This window comes from Pinus tabuliformis, chromosome 3_1 (assembly GCF_031772625.1).
Source record: "Pinus tabuliformis cultivar Carrire ecotype Pingquan chromosome 3_1, CPIR1, whole genome shotgun sequence".
Classification (NCBI taxonomy): Eukaryota; Viridiplantae; Streptophyta; class Pinopsida; order Pinales; family Pinaceae; genus Pinus; species Pinus tabuliformis.
In genome coordinates, this window is record NC_142301.1 from 349,491,273 (window position 1) to 349,508,320 (window position 17,048).

Sequence of the window (17,048 nt, forward strand, 5' to 3'; positions counted from 1 at the left end):
ACCTCAGTCTTCCGCTTGGCTCCTTGCTTGTTTCCTTTCCCCTTTGACAAAATATCGCCACTGCTTCCTTACTTGTCCAGCTTCAAAGAGCACCTATAGATTCACGACAGCATAATACCATCAAAGCATAGAGATCTTTCACTATAAACAATATAGGATCAGATATATATTGGCCATAAAAATGCATATAACAAACATAATATTCAGAGATACAGAAGAATATGGAGGAAAACTAAAATAGCTTTATTAGTAAAAGTCATAGAAGAGAGGATTACAACCACTTGGTCTAACCCAGCGCCATCCTCCTAGCTTGAAAGCCCTCTTTACCTCACACAAAGAAATATCACCCAAAAATGTCTTCAAAGAGAAACCAACAGCACCTCTTTGCAAATTACCCAATTCCAACCTTTGGATCTCTTGGATGAGGGATCTGTTGAGCTAATTTGTGGACCTAAATTAACACAATTATTTCTTATCGATCCGGGTTGTTTATGCTTTGAGGCAAGTTCACTATATGTGAAGATCAGATGTAATCAAACCTTGAAAGATAATTTATTCAAAAGCTAAAAGTAATACATTCTATAACTCTAATTCAATCAGCTTAAAAAGAGGAAAAACATTGAAATGGTTCTTGACTCAAGAAGTCCACCTTCACCTCAATTATCACTTAATGAATCAGAGATTGAAACCAAAAGCTTAAGATGGATAAATTATTAATGAAAGAAGCTCTTAACTTAAGAGACACATAAGGTATTCCATCATAATTCATTCATCTCAATATCAAAATCTCAATGAGAAACTACTTGCATGCAAACAAAAGAAACTAGTTTTGATTCATCATTTTAGCAGAAGGGATGCCCAACTTTAAACACCTGTTTTTCCAACTCAATAAAGTGATGAATAAGCTATTAACTAATGAAATCAATCACTATGCATAAACCATAAAGCAAACTGAAATAAAGCTTTGAAAAACTAGTGCTACAATCAACCAGATTACAAGGAAATGAAACTAGTTAACAAGGAAGTGTACTTAGCTTGGAATGGGGGCCCTCCACCCTTGCCTTGCACACTTGAGAGGTGATATCAGAAGCTTAAATTCAGTCACACATCCATAGCATTGAACAGCAAAATAATAATAACACAAGTCTTCAAATTAACTCCTCAATCCAAAGATGTCACAGCATAAAAGTATATCATAAATCAATACATAAGCCATCAAAGTTTTGGCTTTAAATAAGAAGTCTCATGAACAAACTGATCTATATTCACTCAAACAAACCCATCTACTCTCATCCACCTATGTAAGTCAAATTCATTACTCCCATCCCAAGAAAGATGACCATTCCTATAAAATCTCAAAACTGCCCTATTTCTATGGGATTCCTAAATGACTAGTCATGGTTGACTAGCACCAAATGGGCCTAATAAAGCTTGTTATGTTCGAACTAAGCATTGTTGGCTTAGTCCTAGTTCCCAAGTTGTGCATCCATGCATTCCATTTGTGCCCAAGTGTCCTGCAACCATATCAACCATAGAGCTATTACGGGAATTTCTGAATCTGCCAATTTTGCACTAAAAACCAAATTTTCATAAAAACTTTAGAAATTGAAAAATTAAAATTAAATACCTGAATGGATATCAAATATACATCAAAATGGGATAAATTAAGGGAAAATGGATGGAAAATAGATGGATAAGTAAGTTTCTTTGAGAAAAAATAAGACCAAAACTAAGGCCCAACATGATCCATTTATAGATATTTGCAGGGGGGTGAGTCAGCTTCTAGGATTTTTATTAGTGTCATCTCTCTGATAGTTCTTGGTTCCACATGAATATTTTAGATCTCTTACTCATCCTTGGGCGAACTCAAAGAGGCAAGTGTCAAATGAGCAGTTTCTAGAAGATTCTCTGGGTTTCCACCTAGCAAACTGCTTGTGCCATTTGTCTGCTCTCGCTCATCACACCCTATGAAAGGGATTTCCAGTATGCATCACACTTTTTGCATGTGGCAGGTGAGATGCATCACACCTTTAGCACTGGGCAGTCTTTATGGTCCTGCTTTGACCAGTTCTGAGTAGATTTTCGTGGAAAACTTTTGGGAGGTAATGTAATCAGCTGACCTTGCTCCTTTAGGGTATGAAACAACACTTTTAGGGACTTAGAAGCCCTTGGTTTATGGACATATGTGATTGGGGTTGCAGTGCCCAAATATGTCTATAACAGTTGCCCCCTAAAGCATGAGGTCGTAAATCCTTTGATGTCGGGTGAAATTCTTTATAGTGAGGATCCGAGGTTTTTCACACTGGAAGGTGACCTGTAATAAGATACAATACAATACATTATCTTCATAATATTTTCATGATCTGGCTGAGGCGGGCATTCCCATGCTCAACTTGATAAATTCATTTTCATGTACATAGGACAGACAATCGTCTGTGTGCAGACTGATGATTCTGGTAGAGCCATCATCCCTTAGTTTGGATGATTATCTGTGCAGCAATGATGTACATTTGATGTCTTTATTTTCCTGAATATATCGCAGCCCGGATGGATGAAACTAGATCCTGGGTCTTCGAAACTCGTCCAATCTTCGCCCGAAGTACAAGTCGATCCATGTGAATAAGTGTCCTAATGTTGAACATGGAAAGACATTGCCTGATTATCAACCAATGATGTAAGCTGTTAACAGATGCGAGAGGAATCACTAATAATGACGATGACCCTCAAGGTACTGTAGTAAAATTCACGTGGTGTGAATACATGAGTTGATGTCGAACACCACACCAAATCTTTCGGTCGAAGGCCATTAGTGTAAACCTGTCGCCGGAAGTGAGAAACTTGCCATTGAGGCATGCGGGCTTCAAAGTACTGGAAGGGTTGTCCCTAGGTCGGCTTCTTGGATAACAAGTTGATGTCAACAAGAAGTGACCCATCGTAGGAGGGCATTAATGGATCCCACATCTACGACACGGAACGGAGCAAATGATTTTGTAAAGGTGAAAAATATCTGATGATACAAGCTTTAGGGTCACGGTCATGAAAGAATGAAGCGTGAAGGTATTGTAGCAGATGAGACATAAGCTGGGTAGGTGAATTCTTTGAGCGACTTCTCTTGAACATATCGACGACACTAAAATGGATTGATAGCGTTAACCCCAAAATTGGATGGTACGGTGGACCAATGGCGATATGAATGGTTGTTGTTGGGAAAAGTATCCAATACGGAATGACCCTATCCCACTCTAAGGGTGATAGTACCTCAGCAACAATCAAAGCAAAGCTATTCGAGATTACTTCTTTATGAGATGTAAGAGAGGGGAGAAAGAGATCCACTAACCGTTGTCTTCCGCTAATGATTGATCCAATCTTCTCTCTTTGCTGCTTGCTCCCAGCTCCTTGTTCTTTCACTGGCCCAGCTACACCAAGATCCTGCAAAATAACAAGAGAGGGAAACTACAAGAAGCATACATTCATAATTGATTCAAGGATTAGAATAAATCAAATATACAAGTATCAATACGCCATTGAGACACATGCATATAGAAGAAATTCAAATGCTTTATTAATGGAAGAAGTAAAGTTCAGGAAGTGATACAACCACAAAGGGCCCAATCCAGCATCACCTCCTAGCAGAAAGAAATCTCCTCTTCACCTCCTTCAAGCAAATCACCCAATAGTTCTATACTCAAACCAACAGCACTTCCTTACATTCACAAGATTCCAGCCTCCATAGACCTCATGAGAGAGCTCTATATATAGGAGTTTTGGAGAAAGGATGAGTCAGCTTGAGCTTGGCATGGAGCTGACTAGTGTCCTCTCCCACTTCAGTTATTCTTCAGTTCTTGAGTCCACTTGGAGGTTCTTGCTTCCACTTGGGGATCTAGACCCTCTTACTCATCACTAGGAGAATTCCCTGATCCAAGTGTCATTTTGGAAGCTTCCTGGGCATTGACACCTTGAGGAATGACTGTGCCACTTGGCCAAACTCGCCCAGCGCAGGTAGCCTTCATTACAGTTGACATTCAACGTAGGTACAGAGTGGAGCAGTTGACATTCAACGCAGATGCTCAGTGGAGCAGTTGACATGATCCAGAATTAGCTTGTTTTTGAGTGTTTTCAGGTGGAGAACTGATATTTAGTGCTGTGGTTTGCTGACCTTGTTCCTCTAGGGGTAGGAACAACATGTTTAGGGACTTTGGATCCCTTAGATTATTGACATTTCATGCTTCATGCTGTAAGGCACAAAAATGTCTATAACAGTTGCCCCCTAAAGTATGAGTTCGTTTATCGGGTGAAATGCTTTATCAGGAGGATCCGAAGTTCATTCAATCGCTGAGAGGTGACCTGTAATAAAATACAATACAATACATTATTTTTCATTCTGCTTTCATGATCTAGCTGAGGCGGGCATTCCCATGCTCAGCTTTATAAATTTATTTTAGTACATAGAACAGACGATCGTCTGTTGGTAGACTGATAATTCTCTGCTGAAATTATCATCCTTTGAGTAGGATGATCATCTACTGCAATGATGTACATGTCAAATGTCTTTATATTTCCTGAATATATATCGTAGCTCGGATGCATGAAACTAGATCCGGGGTCTTCAAACTCGTTCGATCTTCACTCTAAGTACAAGTCGATCCATGTGAGAATTGTGCTGAAGTCGAACATGGAAAGACATCGCTTGATTACCGGTCAATAATGTAAACCGTTAACAAGCGCGAGAGGAATCACCGATAATGATAATGACCCTCAAGGTACTGCAGTACAATTCACATGGTGTGAATAAAGGACTTGGCGTCGAACACCACGCAAAATCTTCTGGTCGAAGGTCATTGATGTACACCTGTCGCCGGAAGTGAGAAACTTGCCATTGAGGCATGCAAGCTTCAAAGTACTGAGGGGGGTGTTCCTAGATCAACTTCTTGGATAATGAGCTGAAGTCGACAAGAAGCGATCCGTCAAAGGAGGGCCTTAATGAATCCCACATCATTGACGCGTAACGGAGCTAATGATTTTAGTGGAGGTGAAAACAATCTGTGAAATATGATTCAGGGTGGCGATCATGGGTGGATGAAGGATAATGTATGGTAGTGGATGGGACACGGTTGACTCTTTCTGAACAACATCTCTTGAACATATAACGACATTGATGTGATGGATCGGTAGCATTACCCTAAATGTGGATGGTTTGGCGAAGACCATGGTGATGAGACCGGTGAATGAAACAACCCAACCCGATGTGATACGGAGGAAAAGTGTCATGTTCAAGAGCGACTTGCTACCATTAAAGCTTTGAGGTTCTCCCAATTTTTCCCCAGTCATTTCTGACCAGTACCTCTTTATTTTTGTCAAGCTTGAGGAGGATAACATATTCTCTTTCTATAACCTGCCCTTCGGGCAAGCCCATCGCTATGTTTTAACGAGCCTAGCGATAGGGAAACTCGTTCTCGTCTAAAGACAAGTTTGTCGCTATTTAATCATTTTAACGAGTCTAACGACAAGGAAAACTCGGTCCTTTTCATTTTTAGAGAGTCTGAAAAGGTACAGAAAGTCAACTCCAAAATTCCTTTTTCGTCATCTAATCTCTTAAGTCTGAAAAAGTATAAAACAATATAGAAGGGATGAGTTTTCGATAATTTTAACGAGCCGAATAAAACAAGCGCTCGACCTTTTTGTGTAATAATCCCTCAGGTCCAAAAAGATTAAAATCTAGAGGAGGGATAGCTCTTCCGGTCACTTTAATGAGCTGGAAGGCCAAAACTCGGCAAACTTTTCATATTTTACGAGTCAGGAGAAAAGAGCTCAAAGAAGACTCTTCTTTTGAGGAACGAGTGATAAACATGGATAGCAGCAGATTCCAGGTACAGGTTGGAATTTTCCAATCACGGCAGTGTCACAAGGATGGCTAGGTGAAATCACTCTTCGCAACTGTTCCTCAAAATAGGTAAACAATCATATGGAGGTGAACGATTGGCCAAATGGAATGGAGGTGGCAGGTGCAAACACGACCAAGGCTTTTTATGGCTAATAAATTTACGATCACAATGGTTATTTACTGGAATAGGTTCATTTTTTAATGAGCTTAAACTCTGGAGGAAACTCTTGCTCAATCTTATGTTTATTTTTTAACGAGCATGAGCTATGTATTAAAACTGCTCAGATCTCGCTTTTCTATTTTTTAACGAGCATAAATTCCGCGGTAAAACTGCTCGATATACCAGTCATAAGATAAGAAATGTCTCCTGTGAGATAGCTATTTTTTATGGAGCTTTATCTCACGAAGCTATGCTCCTCATATCCTTTCTTTATGCAAGTTCGGAAACGGCTAATCCCAACAACAGATAAATAACCGCTCCTAGCTTGCACTCCAAAAGGTTTGCATGCCCCCAGGTATAAAATACAATTTCAAGGCTGCCCCTCCTCTCCCCCACTTCTGCTTTTCTTTGGGTGTTCACAGCTACTTGTCGTCTTTCTAGTCTAATGTTAATGATACTTGTCTTCTCGTTATTTTTAACGGGTCTTATGCGATACTTGTCTTCCCGTCGGCCCAACTTTTGACAGCTCTTTTGCAAGATCGCAAGAGAACATCTACTTGCGACAAGAGAGCAGCTACTTGTGACAAGAGAAGAACACTACTCAAAGATAAAACATTGGTGTTATTGAGGGAGGCTTGCCTCTTTCTGGTTACCCAAATATTGTTTTGTTAACACCATCAAACGAAAACATTTCCTCGGCACTGTCTACCGAAGTAGACAATGGTGAATGACCTTTGTGAAACAAGTAACCTTAACAAAAGAATCCTGTTCTAGAACAACCCCTCTTCCATCCACGGACGGGGTACGGAGTAGTCATATTCTTTCGCGGAAATTCTACTTTATACCCAAGGTTTCCTCTGCCCGAAGCAGACCAGGATGCATGCCCCCTGGGTTCCAGTCCCATCTTTCCGAATCACTCGCACTCATCGGGAAGGAGGACTGGGGGTGGAGACATTTCTTGGGTGAATAGACCATTGAGGGTTGGTATATGACTATTTGCGATGCGTGATCCCGGAAATGAAAGTTGGTCTACGAGCTTGACCATTCTTCCTTCGTGTGGAAAACACATTACTCTAAAGAGTGAGGAGACTATAGCTCCCATGCAATATATATAGTATCGTCCAAGGAGTAGGTTATAATCCAAGGGTCCTTGAACGACCATCACGTTCATTTGAACGGTCTTCCCTTTCAATGTAACAGGTACATTGGGGAGGATCCCTAATGGTCGACTGGTTCCTTTATCAAAACCCGAGAGATTTCTTATCTCAGGCAAAAGCACCGGGGAACCCAGTGCTTTCCAAGCAATAGAGGAAAGGATACTCACAGATGCCCCTTCATCAATGATAGTTCCATCCATTACCATTCTGTAGATTTGGACTATGATTCTGAATGGTATACTGGCTGGTAACCGGGGTCTGCCTAGTTGGTTCCAATCAAAGGATACAACTAGGTTGTTTGGTGGTGGGACCGAATACACGGCCGGATAGGACCCTGACGATGTTCCTTCCCGCGACAAAGGAATGGGCGCATTGCCCTGATGCTCATCAGAGTCGGTGTTGATGAAAAGAATCTGGATGGTGTCATCCTTATTCTCTTCAGTGTGGGTGTCATTTGAAGATGAATCTTTAGTGACGGTGTCATTTGAGGATGAAACCTCTGAAGGAAGAACCGGGTCAACTGTCATATTGACCTTTAGACTTTCGTTTGGTCTGGATTCAGTAGGTTCATTTTCAATGACTGACGCTTCAGCTGACCACTTGAGCGGGCCAGCTGTATTTTCAACCAACGAAGGACTTGGCACGATTTTTTTGTATCCAGGAGGAAGTCTCAACGGTGAAACCGAGTGATCTTCCAAAACTCTCTTCGCTTCGTCTAAGAAGGGACAACGGTGGATGGCGTGATCGCCTTTACACAGTTTGCAGGGGGATCTTACTCCCCCCCTTTGTCTTGAACCTTCACTTTCGCTGGTTGACGGTAAGCATTCAACATGGCTATCAGAGGTTGATGCTCCAGACTTGTGCAACTGAGGGGACCAGTCCCTTAGTATCCGGGGAATACAGGGAAAATCTCTATGGAAGTGGTCTCCTCTACATATGACACATGGCGATTTAGGCCCGGTCTGTGCTGTGTGTGGATTTTCGTCAGATGTCTTTTGCTTGCCCCCAGTCGCCTTAGGCTCCTTCTTCTTCTTTTCTTTCTTCTTCTTCTCCTTCTTCTCCATGGGAGCTTGGCTTTTGCCGGCTCTACCTTTCGAAGATGAAGGATTGGAGGAAGAATTATAGGAAGTAGAAGGCTGGTGGGCAACTCTAGACTCATCTAACTGTTGACTCGACTTTTCAGGAACCATGGTGTTCTGAACTACATTGGTTGAGAATAGCCAAATAGGCAGGCCAATTGTCAGTCCTGGAAGCGACAATGTGGCCATGTGGGGCGCACCAACTTCTCCCCAAGAGGAGAAAGGACTAGGATTCCCATCATGTGGAATTCCTTGGTTGGGGCGTTCCATGTTCTCAACCTACAGATCAACGCGGGAATAGGAGGTGATTATGTTCCGTTTAAAATAAATTTTATAACGACGCTTTAGACACAACTTGCTTTTTCACTTTTTAAGAGTCGAGAAAAAGCTAAAGATGACTCTAGTCTCCTTCGATGTTTTAACGAGCCCGAAGTGACAAATGCTCGGATGGACTTTTTCAGTTATAGAGTTTGAAAAGGGCCAAAAGAAACTACTCTGGAGTTCTAGGCGGAGGGTGTGCCAAACTTTTCGCAAAACCACAGAATACGTTTTACGGTACGGGTGGTCGATCTTCGTGAATGTTGTGTTCACTGCATTGCGATCAGTAGGGCGGCCGACACGGTTTCCTATGGATAAAGGCTTTGTTCCTATAGGGGTCTCCCAATATATACGCGACGGTACGTGGGAGCACAAATCCGTATTGATACTTATCGCTTCACCGTGGAGGAATCACCCAACCACTCAACGCTAAGATATCACATTTAACGACGCCAGAACACGTCTCTAGCTTAGACCTCTATGTGTTTGCGTTATGTTTCAATTCGTTGTTATGTAAATTCAATTTATTTTAAGGTTGATCTTGTTTAGCAGTTTGCCTTTATGGATCACCACGAGATGTATAGTAACACTCCTAAATGCAGTCTAAGATGATAAGCAAGCTTTTCAATCTTTCAACTTTGAAAATCTTAACTACTGAGGGAAAAGAAAGACAACATCTTTTCACACAGATCATAGAGCACACACTAATGCACTTTTTCCTAAATCAACATGCAAGCTGTCATAATGCACATGCACAATGCAAGTATTTCTTTTCTCTTTCTTAATGTTGGTGCGATACAAAAAGAAAGCTGTTGTATAACTTTGAATTCAATTTCAAGTGAAAGCAAACAAGCTTGTCCAAAATCAAAAGACACCTTAAGATTTACTTGTTTCGACACTAGAAATATATAAATTCAAACCATATGACGAAAGAAAAAGCTCAATCAGCTATGAACAGCAAATAAACTAACTCTTAAGATCAGAACGACACTTATCAGAGGTCTAGATCTAAGAGGTCACAGCAAGACTAGTTCACTTTCGTTATGGGAAACTGCAAATGATACAAGAAATACACAAAGAACAAACACAGTTTCTTTATACAACCGAGGCGGAATAGTGGCAAGGAAAGTTGGTTTCAGATAGGTGCATTGACTGGTAACAGGCTGCAAAAACAAGAGTGAGAACAAGGCAATAAACAGGAGGGAACCCCAGTAGCACTAGGCAAAACTGGTTCAGCGCAGGTAGTACACTGGCAGTTTGACCTTCAGAGCAGGTAGCCCCTTCGGGAACTGCGCTGAAATGCAGACTGCCTTCACAGCACCTGCACTGAAGAGACAAACTTTCGTTTTTCTCAGTTTCCGGGTCACAGATTGCTCAAAAATTCACAGTTTTTGGCCAAATCAGAAGCTATCAGTCAAGTACACACTAAGGGATGAAAAGGAGGATGAAAAGCTATCACTAAGAGCTATTTAGAGTCCTTGTGAATCAGCTCTTCAAATCATAAACTTGCCCAGAAACTGAGCTAGAGTAGCTGCCCTCTACTTTTCATTTGAAAGATCCAAATGCAGTTTGATTCGGTACTCCCTGTGTTTATGAAATGAATAGAAAAAACACAAACAACCAACAAGATACGATCCCCAGTGGAGTCGCCAATTTGTTGTTGGGAAAAGTATCCAATACGGAATGACCCTATCCCACTCTAAGGGTGATAGTACCTCAGCAACAATCAAAGCAAAGCTATTCGAGATTACTTCTTTATGAGATGTAAGAGAGGGGAGAAAGAGATCCACTAACCGTTGTCTTCCGCTAATGATTGATCCAATCTTCTCTCTTTGCTGCTTGCTCCCAGCTCCTTGTTCTTTCACTGGCCCAGCTACACCAAGATCCTGCAAAATAACAAGAGAGGGAAACTACAAGAAGCATACATTCATAATTGATTCAAGGATTAGAATAAATCAAATATACAAGTATCAATACGCCATTGAGACACATGCATATAGAAGAACTTCAAATGCTTTATTAATGGAAGAAGTAAAGTTCAGGAAGTGATACAACCACAAAGGGCCCAATCCAGCATCACCTCCCAGCAAAAATAAATCTCCTCTTCACCTCCTTCAAGCAAATCACCCAATAGTTCTATACTCAAACCAACAGCACTTCCTTACATTCACAAGATTCCAGCCTCCATAGACCTCATGAGAGAGCTCCATATATAGGAGTTTTGGAGAAAGGATGAGTCATCTTGAGCTTGGCATGGAGCTGACTAGTGTCCTCTCCCACTTCAGTTATTCTTCAGTTATTGAGTCCACTTGGAGGTTCTTGCATCCATTTGGAGATCTAGACCCTCTTACTCATCACTAGGCGAATTCCCTGATCCAAGTGTCATTTTGGAAGCTTCCTGGGCATTGACACCTTGAGGAATGACTGTGCCACTTGGCCAAACTCGCCCAGCGCAGGTAGCCTTCATTATAGTTGACATTCAGCACAGGTACAGAGTGGAGCAGTTGACATTCAGCGCAGATGCTCAGTGGAGCAGTTGACATGATCCAGAATTAGCTTGTTTTTGAGTGTTTTCAGGTGGAGAACTGATATTTAGTGTTGTGGTTTGCTGACCTTGTTCCTCTAGGGGTAGGAACAACATGTTTAGGGACTTTGGATCCCTTAGATTATTGACATTTCATGCTTCATGCTGTAAGGCACAAAAATGTCTATAACACTGGTGAGCGGAATAACCCAACCCGACTCAATCATGGTGATGGAGTGAAAGTGTCATGTTCAAGAGCGACCTGCTACCAATAAAGTTTCTTCAAGTTTTCTTCCCAATTTTTCCCTAGTCATTTCTGACCAGTACCTCTTTATTTTTGTCAAGCTTGAGGAGGATAACATATGATTGTTCTATAATTTTCCCTTCGGGCAAACCCGTCGCTCTGTTTTAACGAGCCTAGCGACAATGAAACTTGCTCTTGTCTGAATGGACAAGTTTGTCATTATTGTTTTAATGAGTTTAATGGCAAGGATAACTCGGTCCTTTTCAATTTTAGATAGTCTGAAAAGAGACGGAAAGAAGGCTCCAATATTCCTTTTTCGTAACATAATCCATTAAGTCCGAAAAGTATAAAACAATGCGAAAGGGATGTCTTTTCGATAATTTTAATGAGCGAACAAGACAAACACTCGATCTTTTTGTGTAATAATCCCTTAGGTCCAAAAAGATTAAAATCTAGAGGAGGGATAGCACTTCCAATCACTTTAATGAGCTGGAGAGGCCAATCGCTCGGCAATCTTTTCATATTTTACGAGTCAGATGAAAAGAGCTTAAAGGAGACTCATTTTTTGAGGAACAAGTGATGTTTTTAGATAGCAACTGGTTCTAAGTAAGGTTTGGAACTTTCAATTCACGGAAGTGTAAAAAGGTGGATAATAGGATCACTCAGCGTGGCTATTCCTCAAAATGGGTAAGCAATCAAATGGAGGTGGATGATTGGCAACAACAGAGTGGAGGTGATGGTAAGAACATGACCAAGGCTCAAAAGCTGATGACAATGCATTCACAATGGTTATTTACTGGAGATGGGTTCATTTTTTAATGAGCTTAAACTCTGGTGGAACATATGCTCATTGCTAGGTTTAATTTTTAACGAGCTTGAACTTCGCGTAAAACTGCTCGTGCCAGTCGTATAATAAGGATGTCTCATCGATAGGTTCATTTTTTAGGGAGCTTGCACCATTCGAAATTATGCTCCGACTCCTTTCATTATGTAAGCTAGGAACGACCAATCCTATGAGTTTAAAGGGTTAAGAACCTACAAACTAAGAAAATAAATGGTCGCTTTTCACTTTCACGCAAAAAGTTTGCATGCCCCCAAGTATAGCGAAGTAGAGTTTCCCCAGGTTACCCCTCAATTTGTAGACAAAACACTTGTTTTATCGGGAGAGGCCTACCTTTCCAGGTTACCCTTCAATTTGCAGACAAAACATTTGTTTTATCAGGAAAGGTCTACCTTTCCAGGTTACCCTTCAATTTACAGACAAAACATTTGTTCTATCGCGAAAGGCCTACCTTCTAATAGAGGTATCTTATTCCGGTATAATCCCATTTTCCTAAACGGATGGGTGTGTTAGACCAGTCATATATCCTGTGTGGAAACCTACCCTATACCTAAAGTTCTCCTGCCGAAGCAGGCCGGGGTGCATGCCCCCTGGGTTTCAGTCTTGACCACTGAATCACTTGCGCTCATCAGGTGGATGAACTGGAGATTGACAAGACATTCCTTGTGCAAAAAGACATGTTAGGGATGGCATTTGACTATTAGCTATGTGAGAACCGAGGAATGAAAGCTGGTCTACGAGTTGGACCACTCTGCCTTCATGCAGAAAACACATTACTCGAAAGAGTGAGGAGACAATGGCTCCCATGCTATAAATGTAGTCGCGCCCAAGGAGTAGATTGTAATCTAAAGGTCCTTGGACTACCATTACATTTAGATAAACGGTTTTCCTTCTCAAAGTTATAGGCAAATTTGGAAGGATCCCTAACGGTCGACTGGTTCCTTTATCGAAGCCTGTCAGATATCGCATCTCAGGCAAAAGCGATGGCGAACCAAGTGCTTTCCAAGCAGTTGAGGAAAGGATACTCACAGAAGCCCCTTCATCTATGATGGTACCAACCATGACCATTTTGTAAGTTTGCACTATGATTTGAAATGGTACATTAGATGGTAAATGAGGTCTGCCTAGTAGATTCCAATCGAAGGAAATGACTAGGTTGCTTGGAGGTGGGACAAAGTAAACGGCCGGATACAACTCCAACGAATTTCCTTCTTGTGATAAAGGAATGGGTAGATTGCCCCCATGTTCATCAGAGTCTGTGTTTACGAAAATAATTTGAATGGTGTCATTCTCATTCTCTTCAGTGACTATATCATCTGAAGGTAAATCTTCTGAAGTCAAGATGGGGTTGACTGCCGTCTTGACCTGTTGACTTTGGTCCGATGTGGACTCAGAGGGTTTATATTCAATGATAGGTGCTTCGACTGACTCCAAAGGTGGGTCAGTCAGATTTTCAACCAGCAATGGATAAGGCAAGAGTTTCCTGTACCCAGGAGGGAGTCGTTGTGGTGATACAGGATGATTATCCAAGACTCTTTTAGCTTTTTCCAGGAAGGGACAACGGTGGAGGGCATGGTCACCTTCACACAGTCTGCAGGGAAATTTAGATTTTCTTTTTTGTCCGGTGACTTCGCTTTCACTAGTTGACGGTGTACTTTCAACATGATCGTCAGAGGTTGACGACACTGGATTGTGCAAGCAGGGAGGCCATTCCCTTAGGATCCGTGGGATGCAAGGACAATCTCGGTGATAATGGTCTCCTTTGTAGATGACGCATGGAGATTTAGGTTTGGACGGTGCAGTGTGTGGATTTTTGCTAGACGATGCACGGTTGCCCCTTTTTTCCATTGGCTCCTTCTTCTTCTTCTCCTTCCCCTTCTTCTTCTTCTCAGTTACTTGGTTTATAGTTTTACTATCTTTACCAAGCGAAGAGGAAGAAGGAGAGGGAGAGACAAACGATGTAGAAGGTTGGGGGGGAACTCTGGTATCATATAGTTTCTAATTCAATTGTTCAGGAATTACAGTGCTTTGAATGACAGAGGTCGAGAAAAGCCATACCAGCAAGCCAATTGTCAGTCCTGGAAGGGACAATGTGGCCATATGAGGTGCACCAACATCTCCCCAAGAGGAGAAAGGACTAGGACTTCCCCCAAGGGGAAATCCTTGGTTGGTGGACTCCATTTTCTCAATCTAAGACCAACGAGGGGAACAATGATGTTATTCCGTTTAAAATAAATTTTAGATGCTTTGACACAACTTGCTTTTTCACTTTTTAAGAGTCGAGAAAAAGCTAAAGATGACTCTAGTCGCCTTCGATTTTTAATGAGCCTAAAGTGACAAGTGCTCAAATGGACATGTTCCTTTAAGGAGTCTGAAAAGGAATGAAGGAGACTGCTCTAGAAATCTAGACAGAGGGATTACCAAACCAATCTCAAAACTACGGAATACTTTTTATGGTACGGCAGTCAATCTTCCCGAATACTTTTTTCAGTGCATTGCGATCTATAGGGCGGCAGACATGGCTTCCTAAGGATAAATGATATAGCCTATTGTGGTCTCCCAATATATACTCGACAGTACATGGGAGCACAAGTCTATACTGGCACTTATCGTCTCAAAGAGGAGGAATCACCCAACCTATGATGAAAGCGACAGTTACCAGGCTTTACGACGTTGGAATACGTCTCTAGCCTAGACTTCTAGATGTTGTGCGTTAGGTTCCAAAGCATTTTTATATTCATTAAATTTATTTTACAATTGATCTTTCTTAAGAAATTTTCCTTTCAGGTTCACCACGTGATGTAGATATACAATTCCTAAAATTCAATCTAAGATGATAAACAGTAGTTTAATCTTCTTTTTTCAATGAAAATCCTAGCTACTAAGGAAAGAGAAATGAAATCCTTTCAACATAGAGCAGAGAGCACACACTAGATGCACTTTCCTAAATCAAAATCAACAAGCAGTCTAAATGCAAATGCATGTGCATGTATTTGTTTTCCGCCTTCTTAATGTGTGAATGACAAAAATAATGCTAAATACAAATTTGAATTATTTCTTCTTTCAAGGCAACAATACTAACGATTTTCTTTTCAAAAAACGACAAGAAGGCAAGACGACACTTTGCGATTTTGAATTGAAAACTGCTTTCGACACTTGAAATACTACTAATTCAGATCAAATACAAGAGTAATAGTGTAATCGACTATCAACAAGAGAAGTATTCTTTTCCTTGACTGAAAACGACACTTGCGACACTTCCAAATCAAGAGATGACAGTTCGATTAAGCTACTTCTTTGTAAAAGAGAACTGTAAATGGCGCACAATACATAAAAACATTCACAATTCTTTGTACAATAGAGGTTGGATGATGCAAAGAAGGGGGTTTCAACAGTGGTCTACTGATCACAGACAACAAAACTCCTGAATAAAACTGAAGACAGTGAAGAAAAAACCAAAATCTGGAGGCAGATCTAGTCTTGTCTGATCATCGCACCTGCAACACAGGGAAACAGGGATGCATCCCACCTACTGCACATAGGAGGTGTGATGCATCCAGATTTCCTAAAGGAGAGGGTGCAATGGTCAAGGAACGAGACTTTAACTTGGTTTTTGGTCACAGTTTGCAGTTTAGTCCAAGGATTTAGGCCGAGCAAATGATAGTCAGTAACTACAAAGTATAGGGCTGATCTAATGATGTTAATCAAGCTACCTCTATGGCACTTAGGATGTTTGCAAGTCAATTGTTCATTTCATAAACAAACCCGAAGATTGACTGAAGCAGCGTTGATCTACTTTTCACTTGCATAGAAAATGCAGTTCGAAGGCTAGCTGGCTTGACTTCAGGCTCCATCTGTGGTTTATGAATCAAACAAATAGAGACAAGCTATCAAACTAATCGCTCCCCAGCAGAGTTGCCATTTTGTTATTGGGAAATCTAGTGTCTATGCAGAGCTGCTAGTCCCACTAAGACAGGTAGCTATCTTAGAAACAAACAGATTAAAGTCACTTGTTTTTCCTTTACGAGAGAGAGATGGGAAAGAAGCAGAGAGTACCAACCTCAGTGTTCCACTTGGCTCCTTGCTTGTTTCCTTTCCCCTTTGATAGAATATCGCCACTGCTTCCTTACTTGTCTAGCTTCAAAGAGCACCTGTAGATTCACAACAACATAATACCATCAAAGCATAGAGATCTTTCACTATAAACAATATAGGATCAGATATATATTGGCCATACAAATGCATATAACAAACATAATATTCAGAGATACACAAGAATATGGAGGAAAACTCAAATAGCTTTATTAGTAAAAGTCATAGAAGAGAGGATTACAACCACTTGGTCTGACCCAGCGCCATCCTCCCAGCTTGAAAGCCCTCTTCACCTCACACAAAGCAAGATCACCCAACAATGTCTTCAAAGAGAAACCAGCAACACCTCTTTGCAAATTACCCAATTCCAACCTTTGGATCTCTTGGATGAGGGATCCATTTATAGATATTTGCAGGGGGGTGAGTCAGCTTCTGGGATTTTGATTAGTGTCATCTCTCTGATAGTTCCTGGTTCCACATGGAGATTTTAGATCTCTTACTCATCCCTGGGTGAACTCAGAGAGGCAAGTGTCAAATGAGCATTTTCTAGAAGATTCTTTGGGTTTCCACCTAGAAAACTGCTTGTGCCATTTGTCTGCTCTCTCTCATTGCACCCTATGAAAGGGCTTTCCAGTATGCATCGCACTTTTTTCATGTGGAAGGTGAGATGCATCGTACCTTTAGCACTGGGCAGTCTGCATGGTCCTACTTTGACCAGTTCTAAGTAGATTTTCATGGAAAACTTCTGGGAG